Below are 15,992 nucleotides of genomic sequence, written 5' to 3'. Positions count from 1 at the left end.
CAGAGCTGTACCAAGCATGCTGTTTGGCGCTGAAATTTTATAAATGTACAATTATTAGTGTCACAAATTGTTGTGTGCTGTGGTGTTTTCCTGTTAAAGAGGATTAGTTGTGGGTTATTAATTGTTGTGTTATAAAGTTATAACCATAATGTAGCAAGTGTAAAGAACGTTTTAACGTTAACCATCAGATTGTAAATAAATCTAAAAGTTATATTTGCTCCCTTGTTTCTTTCGTGCTTATCTGAACCGTGACTTCTATGATCCGTTGCTCCACCAGTCCACTGCTACTAGTAGTATTTTTCCATCCGTCATCTTTAACCTCTTATCCTATTCTGGGTTGTGTGGGGACCGGAGCCGAAGGCAAGGTTCACCCTGGACAGGGATCCAGATTCTGGCAGGACTGAGACAGACATTCACACTCACATTCACACAACCTGACATGTCTTGACATTGTGGGGGAATCCCCATCGCCTGGATAGAACCCACTGAGATGACGCGGAAAGAACATGTAAACTCCACACAGGAGGGCCATCCTGCGAGGTGACTGTGCTAGCCACAGCACCAGCGTGCCAACGAGATGGAATGCAGGGTATTCTCTACCCACAGAGGTGTAGCACACCGGCCTACACTTCTGTGATCTGGAGGATACCCCGTGGCACTCCATTCCATCTAAGGAATCTGGTGGACCCAACTCATATTCACCCAACTCACATTTACGCAACTCACATTCACACAACCTAACATGTTTTGACATTGTGAGGGAATCCCCATCGCCTGGATAGAACCCACTGACGCTGACACGGGAAGAACATGTAAACTCCACACAGGAGGGCCATCCTGCGAGGTGACTGTGCTAGCCACAGCACCAGCGTGCCAACGAGATGGAATGCAGGGTATTCTCTACCCACATAGGTGTAGCACACCGGCCTACACTTCTGTGTTCTGGAGGATACCCCGTGGCACTCCATTCCATCTAAGGAATCTGGTGGACCCAACTCATATTCACCCAACTCACATTTACACAACTCACATTCACACAACCTAACATGTTTTGACATTGTGGGGGAATCCCCATCGCCTGGATAGAACCCACTGACGCGCTGACACGGGGAGAACATGTAAACTCCACAAAGAAGGGCCTTCCTGCAAGGTGACTGTGCTAGCAACAGCACCAGCGTGCCAACGAGATGGAATGCAGGGTATCCTCTACCCACAGGGGTGTAGCACACCGGCCTACACCTCTGTGGTCTGGAGGGCCGTGACATTCCATACCATCTAAGGAATCTCTGGTGGATCTCGGGCTGGGTGTCTAACCAAAATACCCCAAAAAGCAAAAAAAAAAGTGTTTTTAAAGTGTTTTTGTTTGGAATATGCATACTAAGCATATCATTTAGTTATAGCTACTGATAATTTAACAAACATAAAAATATGACGTAGATAGGTTTGCAGTTTTCACGGTGTACATTTCAGATTGCATCTATTATACACATGAAAATAACTCACGTTTTCTCCTGAGGTGACGTAAGTTGCTCGTGTTACCACCAGCGGCAACAACAGTGGCTCCAAACTCGCAAAACGTCCGATTTTTTCAAACCAAAACACTTCCAATTTAATGGATCAGTGAATCTTAGTCCTATCTATAAACTCTGTTTTCTGATCTTTGACATCAAAGGACATTGGCTTTGATGTGAAGAAACACTATCTGTATTGTCACGGAAAAAGCTGTTACTATGGAAACGGTGACATCATCTGTGAGGTGGAAGAAGGTAAACAGGCTATATTGGTGCACAAGAGAGGAGCTGTGTCTGCTGTTTGGAAGTGTTTTGGTTTGAAAAAATCCGACAACAACAGTGGCTCCAAACTCGCAAAACGTCCGATTTTTTCAAACCAAAACACTTCCAAACAGCAGACACAGCTCCTCTCTTGTGCACAGACTATATTGGTGCATCTCCGGTCTGTCTTTGTTCCTCCTGCATTGCTCTTTTCTGTTCTTTAAGTAACGCGACGGAGCCTCTCCCAGCTGTTGGCAGACTGTTGTGCTAACGGCTAGCTACAGAGCTGTACCAAGCATGCTGTTTGGCGCTGAAATTTTATAAATGTACAATTATTAGTGTCACAAATTGTTGTGTGCTGTGGTGTTTTCCTGTTAAAGAGGATTAGTTGTGGGTTATTAATTGTTGTGTTATAAAGTTATAACCATAATGTAGCAAGTGTAAAGAACGTTTTAACGTTAACCATCAGATTGTAAATAAATCTAAGTTATATTTGCTCCCTTGTTTCTTTCGTGCTTATCTGAACCGTGACTTCTATGATCTGTTGCTCCACCAGTCCACTGCTACTAGTATTATTTTTCCATCCGTCATCTTTAACGTCTTATCCTATTCTGGGTTGTGTGGGGACCGGAGCCGAAGGCAAGGTTCACCCTGGACAGGGATCCAGATTCTGGCAGGACTGAGACAGACATTCACACTCACATTCACACAACCTGACATGTCTTGACATTGTGGGGGAATCCCCATCGCCTGGATAGAACCCACTGACGCTGACACGGGAAGAACATGTAAACTCCACACAGGAGGGCCATCCTGCGAGGTGACTGTGCTAGCCACAGCACCAGCGTGCCAACGAGATGGAATGCAGGGTATTCTCTACCCACAGAGGTGTAGCACACCGGCCTACACTTCTGTGGTCTGGAGGATACCCCGTGGCACTCCATTCCATCTAAGGAATCTGGTGGACCCAACTCATATTCACCCAACTCACATTTACACAACTCACATTCACACAACCTAACATGTTTTGACATTGTGGGGGAATCCCCATCGCCTGGATAGAACCCACTGACGCGCTGACACGGGGAGAACATGTAAACTCCACAAAGAAGGGCCTTCCTGCAAGGTGACTGTGCTAGCAACAGCACCAGCGTGCCAACGAGATGGAATGCAGGGTATCCTCTACCCACAGGGGTGTAGCACACCGGCCTACACCTCTGTGGTCTGGAGGGCCGTGACATTCCATACCATCTAAGGAATCTCTGGTGGATCTCGGGCTGGGTGTCTAACCAAAATACCCCAAAAAGCAAAAAAAAAAGTGTTTTTAAAGTGTTTTTGTTTGTAATATGCATACTAAGCATATCATTTAGTTATAGCTACTGATAATTTAACAAACATAAAAATATGACGTAGATAGGTTTGCAGTTTTCACGGTGTACATTTCAGATTGCATCTATTATACACATGAAAATAACTCACGTTTTCTCCTGAGGTGACGTAAGTTGCTCGTGTTACCACCAGCGGCAACAACAGTGGCTCCAAACTCGCAAAACGTCGGATTTTTTAAAACCAAAACACTTCCAATTTAATGGATCAGTGAATCTTAGTCCTATCTATAAACTCTGTTTTCTGATCTTTGACATCAAAGGACATTGGCTTTGATGTGAAGAAACACTATCTGTATTGTCACGGAAAAAGCTGTTACTATGGAAACGGTGACATCATCTGTGAGGTGGAAGAAGGTAAACAGGCTATATTGGTGCACAAGAGAGGAGCTGTGTCTGCTGTTTGGAAGTGTTTTGGTTTGAAAAAATCCGACAACAACAGTGGCTCCAAACTCGCAAAACGTCCGATTTTTTCAAACCAAAACACTTCCAAACAGCAGACACAGCTCCTCTCTTGTGCACAGACTATATTGGTGCATCTCCGGTCTGTCTTTGTTCCTCCTGCATTGCTCTTTTCTGTTCTTTAAGTAACGCGACGGAGCCTCTCCCAGCTGTTGGCAGACTGTTGTGCTAACGGCTAGCTACAGAGCTGTACCAAGCATGCTGTTTGGCGCTGAAATTTTATAAATGTACAATTATTAGTGTCACAAATTGTTGTGTGCTGTGGTGTTTTCCTGTTAAAGAGGATTAGTTGTGGGTTATTAATTGTTGTGTTATAAAGTTATAACCATAATGTAGCAAGTGTAAAGAACGTTTTAACGTTAACCATCAGATTGTAAATAAATCTAAGTTATATTTGCTCCCTTGTTTCTTTCGTGCTTATCTGAACCGTGACTTCTATGATCCGTTGCTCCACCAGTCCACTGCTACTAGTAGTATTTTTCCATCCGTCATCTTTAACCTCTTATCCTATTCTGGGTTGTGTGGGGACCGGAGCCGAAGGCAAGGTTCACCCTGGACAGGGATCCAGATTCTGGCAGGACTGAGACAGACATTCACACTCACATTCACACAACCTGACATATCTTGACATTGTGGGGGAATCCCCATCGCCTGGATAGAACCCACTGAGCTGACACGGGAAGAACATGTAAACTCCACACAGGAGGGCCATCCTGCGAGGTGACTGTGCTAGCCACAGCACCAGCGTGCCAATGAGATGGAATGCAGGGTATTCTCTACCCACAGAGGTGTAGCACACCGGCCTACACTTCTGTGATCTGGAGGATACCCCGTGGCACTCCATTCCATCTAAGGAATCTGGTGGACCCAACTCATATTCACCCAACTCACATTTACACAACTCACATTCACACAACCTAACATGTTTTGACATTGTGGGGTAATCCCCATCGCCTGTATAGAACCCACTGACGCGCTGACACGGGGAGAACATGTAAACTCCACAAAGAAGGGCCTTCCTGCAAGGTGACTGTGCTAGCAACAGCACCAGCGTGCCAACGAGATGGAATGCAGGGTATCCTCTACCCACAGGGGTGTAGCACACCGGCCTACACCTCTGTGGTCTGGAGGGCCGTGACATTCCATACCATCTAAGGAATCTCTGGTGGATCTCGGGCTGGGTGTCTAACCAAAATACCCCAAAAAGCAAAAAAAAAAGTGTTTTTAAAGTGTTTTTGTTTGGAATATGCATACTAAGCATATCATTTAGATATAGCTACTGATAATTTAACAAACATAAAAATATGACGTAGATAGGTTTGCAGTTTTCACGGTGTACATTTCAGATTGCATCTATTATACACATGAAAATAACTCACGTTTTCTCCTGAGGTGACGTAAGTTGCTCGTGTTACCACCAGCGGCAACAACAGTGGCTCCAAACTCGCAAAACGTCGGATTTTTTAAAACCAAAACACTTCCAATTTAATGGATCAGTGAATCTTAGTCCTATCTATAAACTCTGTTTTCTGATCTTTGACATCAAAGGACATTGGCTTTGATGTGAAGAAACACTATCTGTATTGTCACGGAAAAAGCTGTTACTATGGAAACGGTGACATCATCTGTGAGGTGGAAGAAGGTAAACAGGCTATATTGGTGCACAAGAGAGGAGCTGTGTCTGCTGTTTGGAAGTGTTTTGGTTTGAAAAAATCCGACAACAACAGTGGCTCCAAACTCGCAAAACGTCCGATTTTTTCAAACCAAAACACTTCCAAACAGCAGACACAGCTCCTCTCTTGTGCACAGACTATATTGGTGCATCTCCGGTCTGTCTTTGTTCCTCCTGCATTGCTCTTTTCTGTTCTTTAAGTAACGCGACGGAGCCTCTCCCAGCTGTTGGCAGACTGTTGTGCTAACGGCTAGCTACAGAGCTGTACCAAGCATGCTGTTTGGCGCTGAAATTTTATAAATGTACAATTATTAGTGTCACAAATTGTTGTGTGCTGTGGTGTTTTCCTGTTAAAGAGGATTAGTTGTGGGTTATTAATTGTTGTGTTATAAAGTTATAACCATAATGTAGCAAGTGTAAAGAACGTTTTAACGTTAACCATCAGATTGTAAATAAATCTAAGTTATATTTGCTCCCTTGTTTCTTTCGTGCTTATCTGAACCGTGACTTCTATGATCCGTTGCTCCACCAGTCCACTGCTACTAGTAGTATTTTTCCATCCGTCATCTTTAACCTCTTATCCTATTCTGGGTTGTGTGGGGACCGGAGCCGAAGGCAAGGTTCACCCTGGACAGGGATCCAGATTCTGGCAGGACTGAGACAGACATTCACACTCACATTCACACAACCTGACATATCTTGACATTGTGGGGGAATCCCCATCGCCTGGATAGAACCCACTGACGCTGACACGGGAAGAACATGTAAACTCCACACAGGAGGGCCATCCTGCGAGGTGACTGTGCTAGCCACAGCACCAGCGTGCCAACGAGATGGAATGCAGGGTATTCTCTACCCACAGAGGTGTAGCACACCGGCCTACACTTCTGTGATCTGGAGGATACCCCGTGGCACTCCATTCCATCTAAGGAATCTGGTGGACCCAACTCATATTCACCCAACTCACATTTACACAACTCACATTCACACAACCTAACATGTTTTGACATTGTGGGGTAATCCCCATCGCCTGTATAGAACCCACTGACGCGCTGACACGGGGAGAACATGTAAACTCCACAAAGAAGGGCCTTCCTGCAAGGTGACTGTGCTAGCAACAGCACCAGCGTGCCAACGAGATGGAATGCAGGGTATCCTCTACCCACAGGGGTGTAGCACACCGGCCTACACCTCTGTGGTCTGGAGGGCCGTGACATTCCATACCATCTAAGGAATCTCTGGTGGATCTCGGGCTGGGTGTCTAACCAAAATACCCCAAAAAGCAAAAAAAAAAGTGTTTTTAAAGTGTTTTTGTTTGTAATATGCATACTAAGCATATCATTTAGTTATAGCTACTGATAATTTAACAAACATAAAAATATGACGTAGATAGGTTTGCAGTTTTCACGGTGTACATTTCAGATTGCATCTATTATACACATGAAAATAACTCACGTTTTCTCCTGAGGTGACGTAAGTTGCTCGTGTTACCACCAGCGGCAACAACAGTGGCTCCAAACTCGCAAAACGTCGGATTTTTTAAAACCAAAACACTTCCAATTTAATGGATCAGTGAATCTTAGTCCTATCTATAAACTCTGTTTTCTGATCTTTGACATCAAAGGACATTGGCTTTGATGTGAAGAAACACTATCTGTATTGTCACGGAAAAAGCTGTTACTATGGAAACGGTGACATCATCTGTGAGGTGGAAGAAGGTAAACAGGCTATATTGGTGCACAAGAGAGGAGCTGTGTCTGCTGTTTGGAAGTGTTTTGGTTTGAAAAAATCCGACAACAACAGTGGCTCCAAACTCGCAAAACGTCCGATTTTTTCAAACCAAAACACTTCCAAACAGCAGACACAGCTCCTCTCTTGTGCACAGACTATATTGGTGCATCTCCGGACTGTCTTTGTTCCTCCTGCATCGCTCTTTTCTGTTCTTTAAGTAACGCGACGGAGCCTCTCCCAGCTGTTAGCAGACTGTTGTGCTAACGGCTAGCTACAGAGCTGTACCAAGCATGCTGTTTGGCGCTGAAATTTTATAAATGTACAATTATTAGTGTCACAAATTGTTGTGTGCTGTGGTGTTTTCCTGTTAAAGAGGATTAGTTGTGGGTTATTAATTGTTGTGTTATAAAGTTATAACCATAATGTAGCAAGTGTAAAGAACGTTTTAACGTTAACCATCAGATTGTAAATAAATCTAAAAGTTATATTTGCTCCCTTGTTTCTTTCGTGCTTATCTGAACCGTGACTTCTATGATCCGTTGCTCCACCAGTCCACTGCTACTAGTAGTATTTTTCCATCCGTCATCTTTAACCTCTTATCCTATTCTGGGTTGTGTGGGGACCGGAGCCGAAGGCAAGGTTCACCCTGGACAGGGATCCAGATTCTGGCAGGACTGAGACAGACATTCACACTCACATTCACACAACCTGACATGTCTTGACATTGTGGGGGAATCCCCATCGCCTGGATAGAACCCACTGAGATGACACGGGAAGAACATGTAAACTCCACACAGGAGGGCCATCCTGCGAGGTGACTGTGCTAGCCACAGCACCAGCGTGCCAACGAGATGGAATGCAGGGTATTCTCTACCCACAGAGGTGTAGCACCCCGGCCTACACTTCTGTGGTCTGGAGGATACCCCGTGGCACTCCATTCCATCTAAGGAATCTGGTGGACCCAACTCATATTCACCCAACTCACATTTACGCAACTCACATTCACACAACCTAACATGTTTTGACATTGTGGGGGAATCCCCATCGCCTGGATAGAACCCACTGACGCTGACACGGGAAGAACATGTAAACTCCACACAGGAGGGCCATCCTGCGAGGTGACTGTGCTAGCAACAGCACCAGCGTGCCAACGAGATGGAATGCAGGGTATTCTCTACCCACAGGGGTGTAGCACACCGGCCTACACCTCTGTGGTCTGGAGGGCCGTGACATTCCATACCATCTAAGGAATCTCTGGTGGATCTCGGGCTGGGTGTCTAACCAAAATACCCCAAAAAGCAAAAAGAAAAGTGTTTTTAAAGTGTTTTTGTTTGTAATATGCATACTAAGCATATCATTTAGTTATAGCTACTGATAATTTAACAAACATAAAAATATGACGTAGATAGGTTTGCAGTTTTCACGGTGTACATTTCAGATTGCATCTATTATACACATGAAAATAACTCACGTTTTCTCCTGAGGTGACGTAAGTTGCTCGTGTTACCACCAGCGGCAACAACAGTGGCTCCAAACTCGCAAAACGTCGGATTTTTTAAAACCAAAACACTTCCAATTTAATGGATCAGTGAATCTTAGTCCTACCTATAAACTCTGTTTTCTGATCTTTGACATCAAAGGACATTGGCTTTGATGTGAAGAAACACTATCTGTATTGTCACAGGAAAAGCTGTTACTATGGAAACGGCGACATCATCTGTGAGGTGGAAGAAGGTAAACAGGCTATATTGGTGCACAAGAGAGGAGCTGTGTCTGCTGTTTGGAAGTGTTTTGGTTTGAAAAAATCCGACAACAACAGTGGCTCCAAACTCTCAAAACGTCCGATTTTTTCAAACCAAAACACTTCCAAACAGCAGACACAGCTCCTCTCTTGTGCACAGACTATATTGGTGCATCTCCGGTCTGTCTTTGTTCCTCCTGCATCGCTCTTTTCTGTTCTTTAAGTAACGCGACGGAGCCTCTCCCAGCTGTTGGCAGACTGTTGTGCTAACGGCTAGCTACAGAGCTGTACCAAGCATGCTGTTTGGCGCTGAAATTTTATAAATGTACAATTATTAGTCACAAATTGTTGTGTGCTGTGGTGTTTTCCTGTTAAAGAGGATTAGTTGTGGGTTATTAATTGTTGTGTTATAAAGTTATAACCATAATGTAGCAAGTGTAAAGAACGTTTTAACGTTAACCATCAGATTGTAAATAAATCTAAAAGTTATATTTGCTCCCTTGTTTCTTTCGTGCTTATCTGAACCGTGACTTCTATGATCCGTTGCTCCACCAGTCCACTGCTACTAGTAGTATTTTTCCATCCGTCATCTTTAACCTCTTATCCTATTCTGGGTTGTGTGGGGACCGGAGCCGAAGGCAAGGTTCACCCTGGACAGGGATCCAGATTCTGGCAGGACTGAGACAGACATTCACACTCACATTCACACAACCTGACATGTCTTGACATTGTGGGGGAATCCCCATCGCCTGGATAGAACCCACTGAGATGACACGGGAAGAACATGTAAACTCCACACAGGAGGGCCATCCTGCGAGGTGACTGTGCTAGCCACAGCACCAGCGTGCCAACGAGATGGAATGCAGGGTATTCTCTACCCACAGAGGTGTAGCACCCCGGCCTACACTTCTGTGGTCTGGAGGATACCCCGTGGCACTCCATTCCATCTAAGGAATCTGGTGGACCCAACTCATATTCACCCAACTCACATTTACGCAACTCACATTCACACAACCTAACATGTTTTGACATTGTGGGGGAATCCCCATCGCCTGGATAGAACCCACTGACGCTGACACGGGAAGAACATGTAAACTCCACACAGGAGGGCCATCCTGCGAGGTGACTGTGCTAGCAACAGCACCAGCGTGCCAACGAGATGGAATGCAGGGTATTCTCTACCCACAGGGGTGTAGCACACCGGCCTACACCTCTGTGGTCTGGAGGGCCGTGACATTCCATACCATCTAAGGAATCTCTGGTGGATCTCGGGCTGGGTGTCTAACCAAAATACCCCAAAAAGCAAAAAGAAAAGTGTTTTTAAAGTGTTTTTGTTTGTAATATGCATACTAAGCATATCATTTAGTTATAGCTACTGATAATTTAACAAACATAAAAATATGACGTAGATAGGTTTGCAGTTTTCACGGTGTACATTTCAGATTGCATCTATTATACACATGAAAATAACTCACGTTTTCTCCTGAGGTGACGTAAGTTGCTCGTGTTACCACCAGCGGCAACAACAGTGGCTCCAAACTCGCAAAACGTCGGATTTTTTAAAACCAAAACACTTCCAATTTAATGGATCAGTGAATCTTAGTCCTACCTATAAACTCTGTTTTCTGATCTTTGACATCAAAGGACATTGGCTTTGATGTGAAGAAACACTATCTGTATTGTCACAGGAAAAGCTGTTACTATGGAAACGGCGACATCATCTGTGAGGTGGAAGAAGGTAAACAGGCTATATTGGTGCACAAGAGAGGAGCTGTGTCTGCTGTTTGGAAGTGTTTTGGTTTGAAAAAATCCGACAACAACAGTGGCTCCAAACTCTCAAAACGTCCGATTTTTTCAAACCAAAACACTTCCAAACAGCAGACACAGCTCCTCTCTTGTGCACAGACTATATTGGTGCATCTCCGGTCTGTCTTTGTTCCTCCTGCATCGCTCTTTTCTGTTCTTTAAGTAACGCGACGGAGCCTCTCCCAGCTGTTGGCAGACTGTTGTGCTAACGGCTAGCTACAGAGCTGTACCAAGCATGCTGTTTGGCGCTGAAATTTTATAAATGTACAATTATTAGTCACAAATTGTTGTGTGCTGTGGTGTTTTCCTGTTAAAGAGGATTAGTTGTGGGTTATTAATTGTTGTGTTATAAAGTTATAACCATAATGTAGCAAGTGTAAAGAACGTTTTAACGTTAACCATCAGATTGTAAATAAATCTAAAAGTTATATTTGCTCCCTTGTTTCTTTCGTGCTTATCTGAACCGTGACTTCTATGATCCGTTGCTCCACCAGTCCACTGCTACTAGTAGTATTTTTCCATCCGTCATCTTTAACCTCTTATCCTATTCTGGGTTGTGTGGGGACCGGAGCCGAAGGCAAGGTTCACCCTGGACAGGGATCCAGATTCTGGCAGGACTGAGACAGACATTCACACTCACATTCACACAACCTGACATGTCTTGACATTGTGGGGGAATCCCCATCGCCTGGATAGAACCCACTGAGATGACACGGGAAGAACATGTAAACTCCACACAGGAGGGCCATCCTGCGAGGTGACTGTGCTAGCCACAGCACCAGCGTGCCAACGAGATGGAATGCAGGGTATTCTCTACCCACAGAGGTGTAGCACCCCGGCCTACACTTCTGTGGTCTGGAGGATACCCCGTGGCACTCCATTCCATCTAAGGAATCTGGTGGACCCAACTCATATTCACCCAACTCACATTTACGCAACTCACATTCACACAACCTAACATGTTTTGACATTGTGGGGGAATCCCCATCGCCTGGATAGAACCCACTGACGCTGACACGGGAAGAACATGTAAACTCCACACAGGAGGGCCATCCTGCGAGGTGACTGTGCTAGCAACAGCACCAGCGTGCCAACGAGATGGAATGCAGGGTATTCTCTACCCACAGGGGTGTAGCACACCGGCCTACACCTCTGTGGTCTGGAGGGCCGTGACATTCCATACCATCTAAGGAATCTCTGGTGGATCTCGGGCTGGGTGTCTAACCAAAATACCCCAAAAAGCAAAAAGAAAAGTGTTTTTAAAGTGTTTTTGTTTGTAATATGCATACTAAGCATATCATTTAGTTATAGCTACTGATAATTTAACAAACATAAAAATATGACGTAGATAGGTTTGCAGTTTTCACGGTGTACATTTCAGATTGCATCTATTATACACATGAAAATAACTCACGTTTTCTCCTGAGGTGACGTAAGTTGCTCGTGTTACCACCAGCGGCAACAACAGTGGCTCCAAACTCGCAAAACGTCGGATTTTTTAAAACCAAAACACTTCCAATTTAATGGATCAGTGAATCTTAGTCCTACCTATAAACTCTGTTTTCTGATCTTTGACATCAAAGGACATTGGCTTTGATGTGAAGAAACACTATCTGTATTGTCACAGGAAAAGCTGTTACTATGGAAACGGCGACATCATCTGTGAGGTGGAAGAAGGTAAACAGGCTATATTGGTGCACAAGAGAGGAGCTGTGTCTGCTGTTTGGAAGTGTTTTGGTTTGAAAAAATCCGACAACAACAGTGGCTCCAAACTCTCAAAACGTCCGATTTTTTCAAACCAAAACACTTCCAAACAGCAGACACAGCTCCTCTCTTGTGCACAGACTATATTGGTGCATCTCCGGTCTGTCTTTGTTCCTCCTGCATCGCTCTTTTCTGTTCTTTAAGTAACGCGACGGAGCCTCTCCCAGCTGTTGGCAGACTGTTGTGCTAACGGCTAGCTACAGAGCTGTACCAAGCATGCTGTTTGGCGCTGAAATTTTATAAATGTACAATTATTAGTCACAAATTGTTGTGTGCTGTGGTGTTTTCCTGTTAAAGAGGATTAGTTGTGGGTTATTAATTGTTGTGTTATAAAGTTATAACCATAATGTAGCAAGTGTAAAGAACGTTTTAACGTTAACCATCAGATTGTAAATAAATCTAAAAGTTATATTTGCTCCCTTGTTTCTTTCGTGCTTATCTGAACCGTGACTTCTATGATCCGTTGCTCCACCAGTCCACTGCTACTAGTAGTATTTTTCCATCCGTCATCTTTAACCTCTTATCCTATTCTGGGTTGTGTGGGGACCGGAGCCGAAGGCAAGGTTCACCATGGACAGGGATCCAGATTCTGGCAGGACTGAGACAGACATTCACACTCACATTCACACAACCTGACACGTCTTGACATTGTGGGGAAATCCCCATCGCCTGGATAGAACCCACTGACGCTGACACGGGAAGAACATGTAAACTCCACACAGGAGGGCCATCCTGCGAGGTGACTGTGCTAGCCACAGCACCAGCGTGCCAACGAGATGGAATGCAGGGTATTCTCTACCCACAGAGGTGTAGCACACCGGCCTACACTTCTGTGGTCTGGAGGATACCCCGTGGCACTCCATTCCATCTAAGGAATCTGGTGGACCCAACTCATATTCACCCAACTCACATTTACACAACTCACATTCACACAACCTAACATGTTTTGACATTGTGGGGGAATCCCCATCGCCTGGATAGAACCCACTGACGCGCTGACACGGGGAGAACATGTAAACTCTACAAAGAAGGGCATTCCTGCAAGGTGACTGTGCTAGCAACAGCACCAGTGTGCCAACGAGATGGAATGCAGGGTATCCTCTACCCACAGGGGTGTAGCACACCGGCCTACACCTCTGTGGTCTGGAGGGCCGTGACATTCCATACCATCTAAGGAATCTCTGGTGGATCTCGGGCTGGGTGTCTAACCAAAATACCCCAAAAAGCAAAAAAAAAAGTGTTTTCAAAGTGTTTTTGTTTGTAATATGCATACTAAGCATATCATTTAGTTATAGCTACTGATAATTTAACAAACATAAAAATATGACGTAGATAGGTTTGCAGTTTTCACGGTGTACATTTCAGATTGCATCTATTATACACATGAAAATAACTCACGTTTTCTCCTGAGGTGACGTAAGTTGCTCGTGTTACCACCAGCGGCAACAACAGTGGCTCCAAACTCGCAAAACGTCGGATTTTTTAAAACCAAAACACTTCCAATTTAATGGATCAGTGAATCTTAGTCCTACCTATAAACTCTGTTTTCTGATCTTTGACATCAAAGGACATTGGCTTTGATGTGAAGAAACACTATCTGTATTGTCACGGAATAAGCTGTTACTATGGAAACGTTGACATCATCTGTGAGGTGGAAGAAGGTAAACAGGCTATATTGGTGCACAAGAGAGGAGCTGTGTCTGCTGTTTGGAAGTGTTTTGGTTTGAAAAAATCCGACAACAACAGTGGCTCCAAACTCGCAAAACGTCCGATTTTTTCAAACCAAAACACTTCCAAACAGCAGACATTGTGGGGGAATCCCCATCGCCTGGATAGAACCCACTGACGCTGACACGGGAAGAACATGTAAACTCCACACAGGAGGGCCATCCTGCGAGGTGACTGTGCTAGCCACAGCACCAGCGTGCCAACGAGATGGAATGCAGGGTATTCTCTACCCACAGAGGTGTAGCACACCGGCCTACACTTGTGCTGACGGCTAGCTACCGAGCTGTACCCAGCATGTTGTTTGGCGGTGAAATTTTATAAATGTACAATTATTAATGTCACAAATTGTTTATGTGTCACAAACTGTTGTGTGCCGTGGTGTTTTCCTGTTAAAGAGCGTTAGTTGTGTGTTATTAATTGTTGTGTTATAAAGTTATAACCATAATGTAGGGGTCCCTCTCACTACATAAGTAGCTCCAACCGTAGCACCTTCTGTGGGGAACAATATTAATTGCTTTCTGATAAAGAGTGACAGCAGTTGTTTGGATATATGAAAAATTTGTACCATACAAGAAATTAAAACCTGTATACAGTTTGAACAGCCCATCCCTAATTTTAACACCTTGTTATAATTGAACAGTTCTGTAAGGTCTAACCGCAGTATACTTGAAGTTACATAGAAAAACATTTGATTCTCTTATTCATAAGGAAACAAAAATACCATTTTATAAAGGGAGAAATGCTGCAGTTCAACAACATTACTTTTCACAGCCAACAAGGTTGTTCCGTTCTTGTTAAAGTGTGTTAAAAAGGAAGTCTGAGGCACAGCCAAAGTTTTTGGAGCACACAAACCAAAATATTTGGTTAAGCTATGGCTCACAGTGTGTCTACCACTTGTCTTTTTCACCCCTGCAGTCAAAAGATCCATCCAGTTCTGTCACGTATGCTTGGGTTGGTTGGGACCCACTATTTCTCCACTGTAGTGGTCTAGGTCATAAAGAAGTAGGTGGGCTGTGGCAACTAATCCCTTGCCAGTCAATATGAGTGTGGTTGGGTCCATGTTATGTCAAGGTAGGACGTGATTCATTGGGCTCTACCCACTGTCCCAATAGAGTCCAGTGAAGGGAGCCTGAGTGAGTTAGAACCAATGCGATATTGTAACCCTTGTTCCACATGTGATGCCCTCTACTACGGGGGTCCTGTTGCGCAGCCGCTAGCTGATGAGTGTTACAGATGGTTTAGCAGTGGGGTGTACTGCCTTGTATACCGTGGGGTCTGCGTGTATTCGGGGAGGCACGTCCTGATTTTCAGTGGTCCAACGATTGCTGGTGGGAGGAGAACATTACCGATAGATTTGTATTTAATTTGAAAGTTATTATTTTGAATGTATTTTATTACCACATAATTATGAAATTTCTATTTTTTTCTCAGTTTTTTTGAGAGTCCCTCCTTTTTTCTGTAGTAAAATCTAATTATTAGTTATTTTTGTGTTAATAAGCCTGACTTGAGATTTAAATTTGTTCTTGTATACCTTGATTTGTTCTATGAATTGTTAGCCTGTTGGGCATCTTGTTATATTTGTATGCAGGTTTACGTACACATGATAAATAAATGTGATGATCACATTGTATCATGTCATTTATTTGACAAGGTTTTTGCTTGTTAAACTGTAAGTGAATTTGATATTGTTATTGAATACAAATCAAACCAAGAGTGAGATCAATTAGTTAAACCAATACAGTGTTAATATTTGAATGGGCCCCGGGCCACTTTCTACTTGAAATGTTGGGCCCCGAGGTCAAAAAGGTTAAGAACCCCTGCGTTAGACTGCAGTTGCCTTAAATGTCCTGTGGTTGACTGAGATAGCATGGCTGTGGAGGCAGATCTGGGTTTCCAGGTAATCATAATTCATATCCTCTTGTTCATATGTT

This window comes from Cebidichthys violaceus, unplaced genomic scaffold, assembly GCF_023349555.1.
Source record: "Cebidichthys violaceus isolate CVI_PGR_0920_01 unplaced genomic scaffold, fCebVio1.0.p SCAF_37, whole genome shotgun sequence".
Taxonomy (NCBI): domain Eukaryota; kingdom Metazoa; phylum Chordata; class Actinopteri; order Perciformes; family Stichaeidae; genus Cebidichthys; species Cebidichthys violaceus.
The sequence above is the reverse complement of the archived record's forward strand: the minus strand, read 5'-3'. Positions refer to the sequence as shown.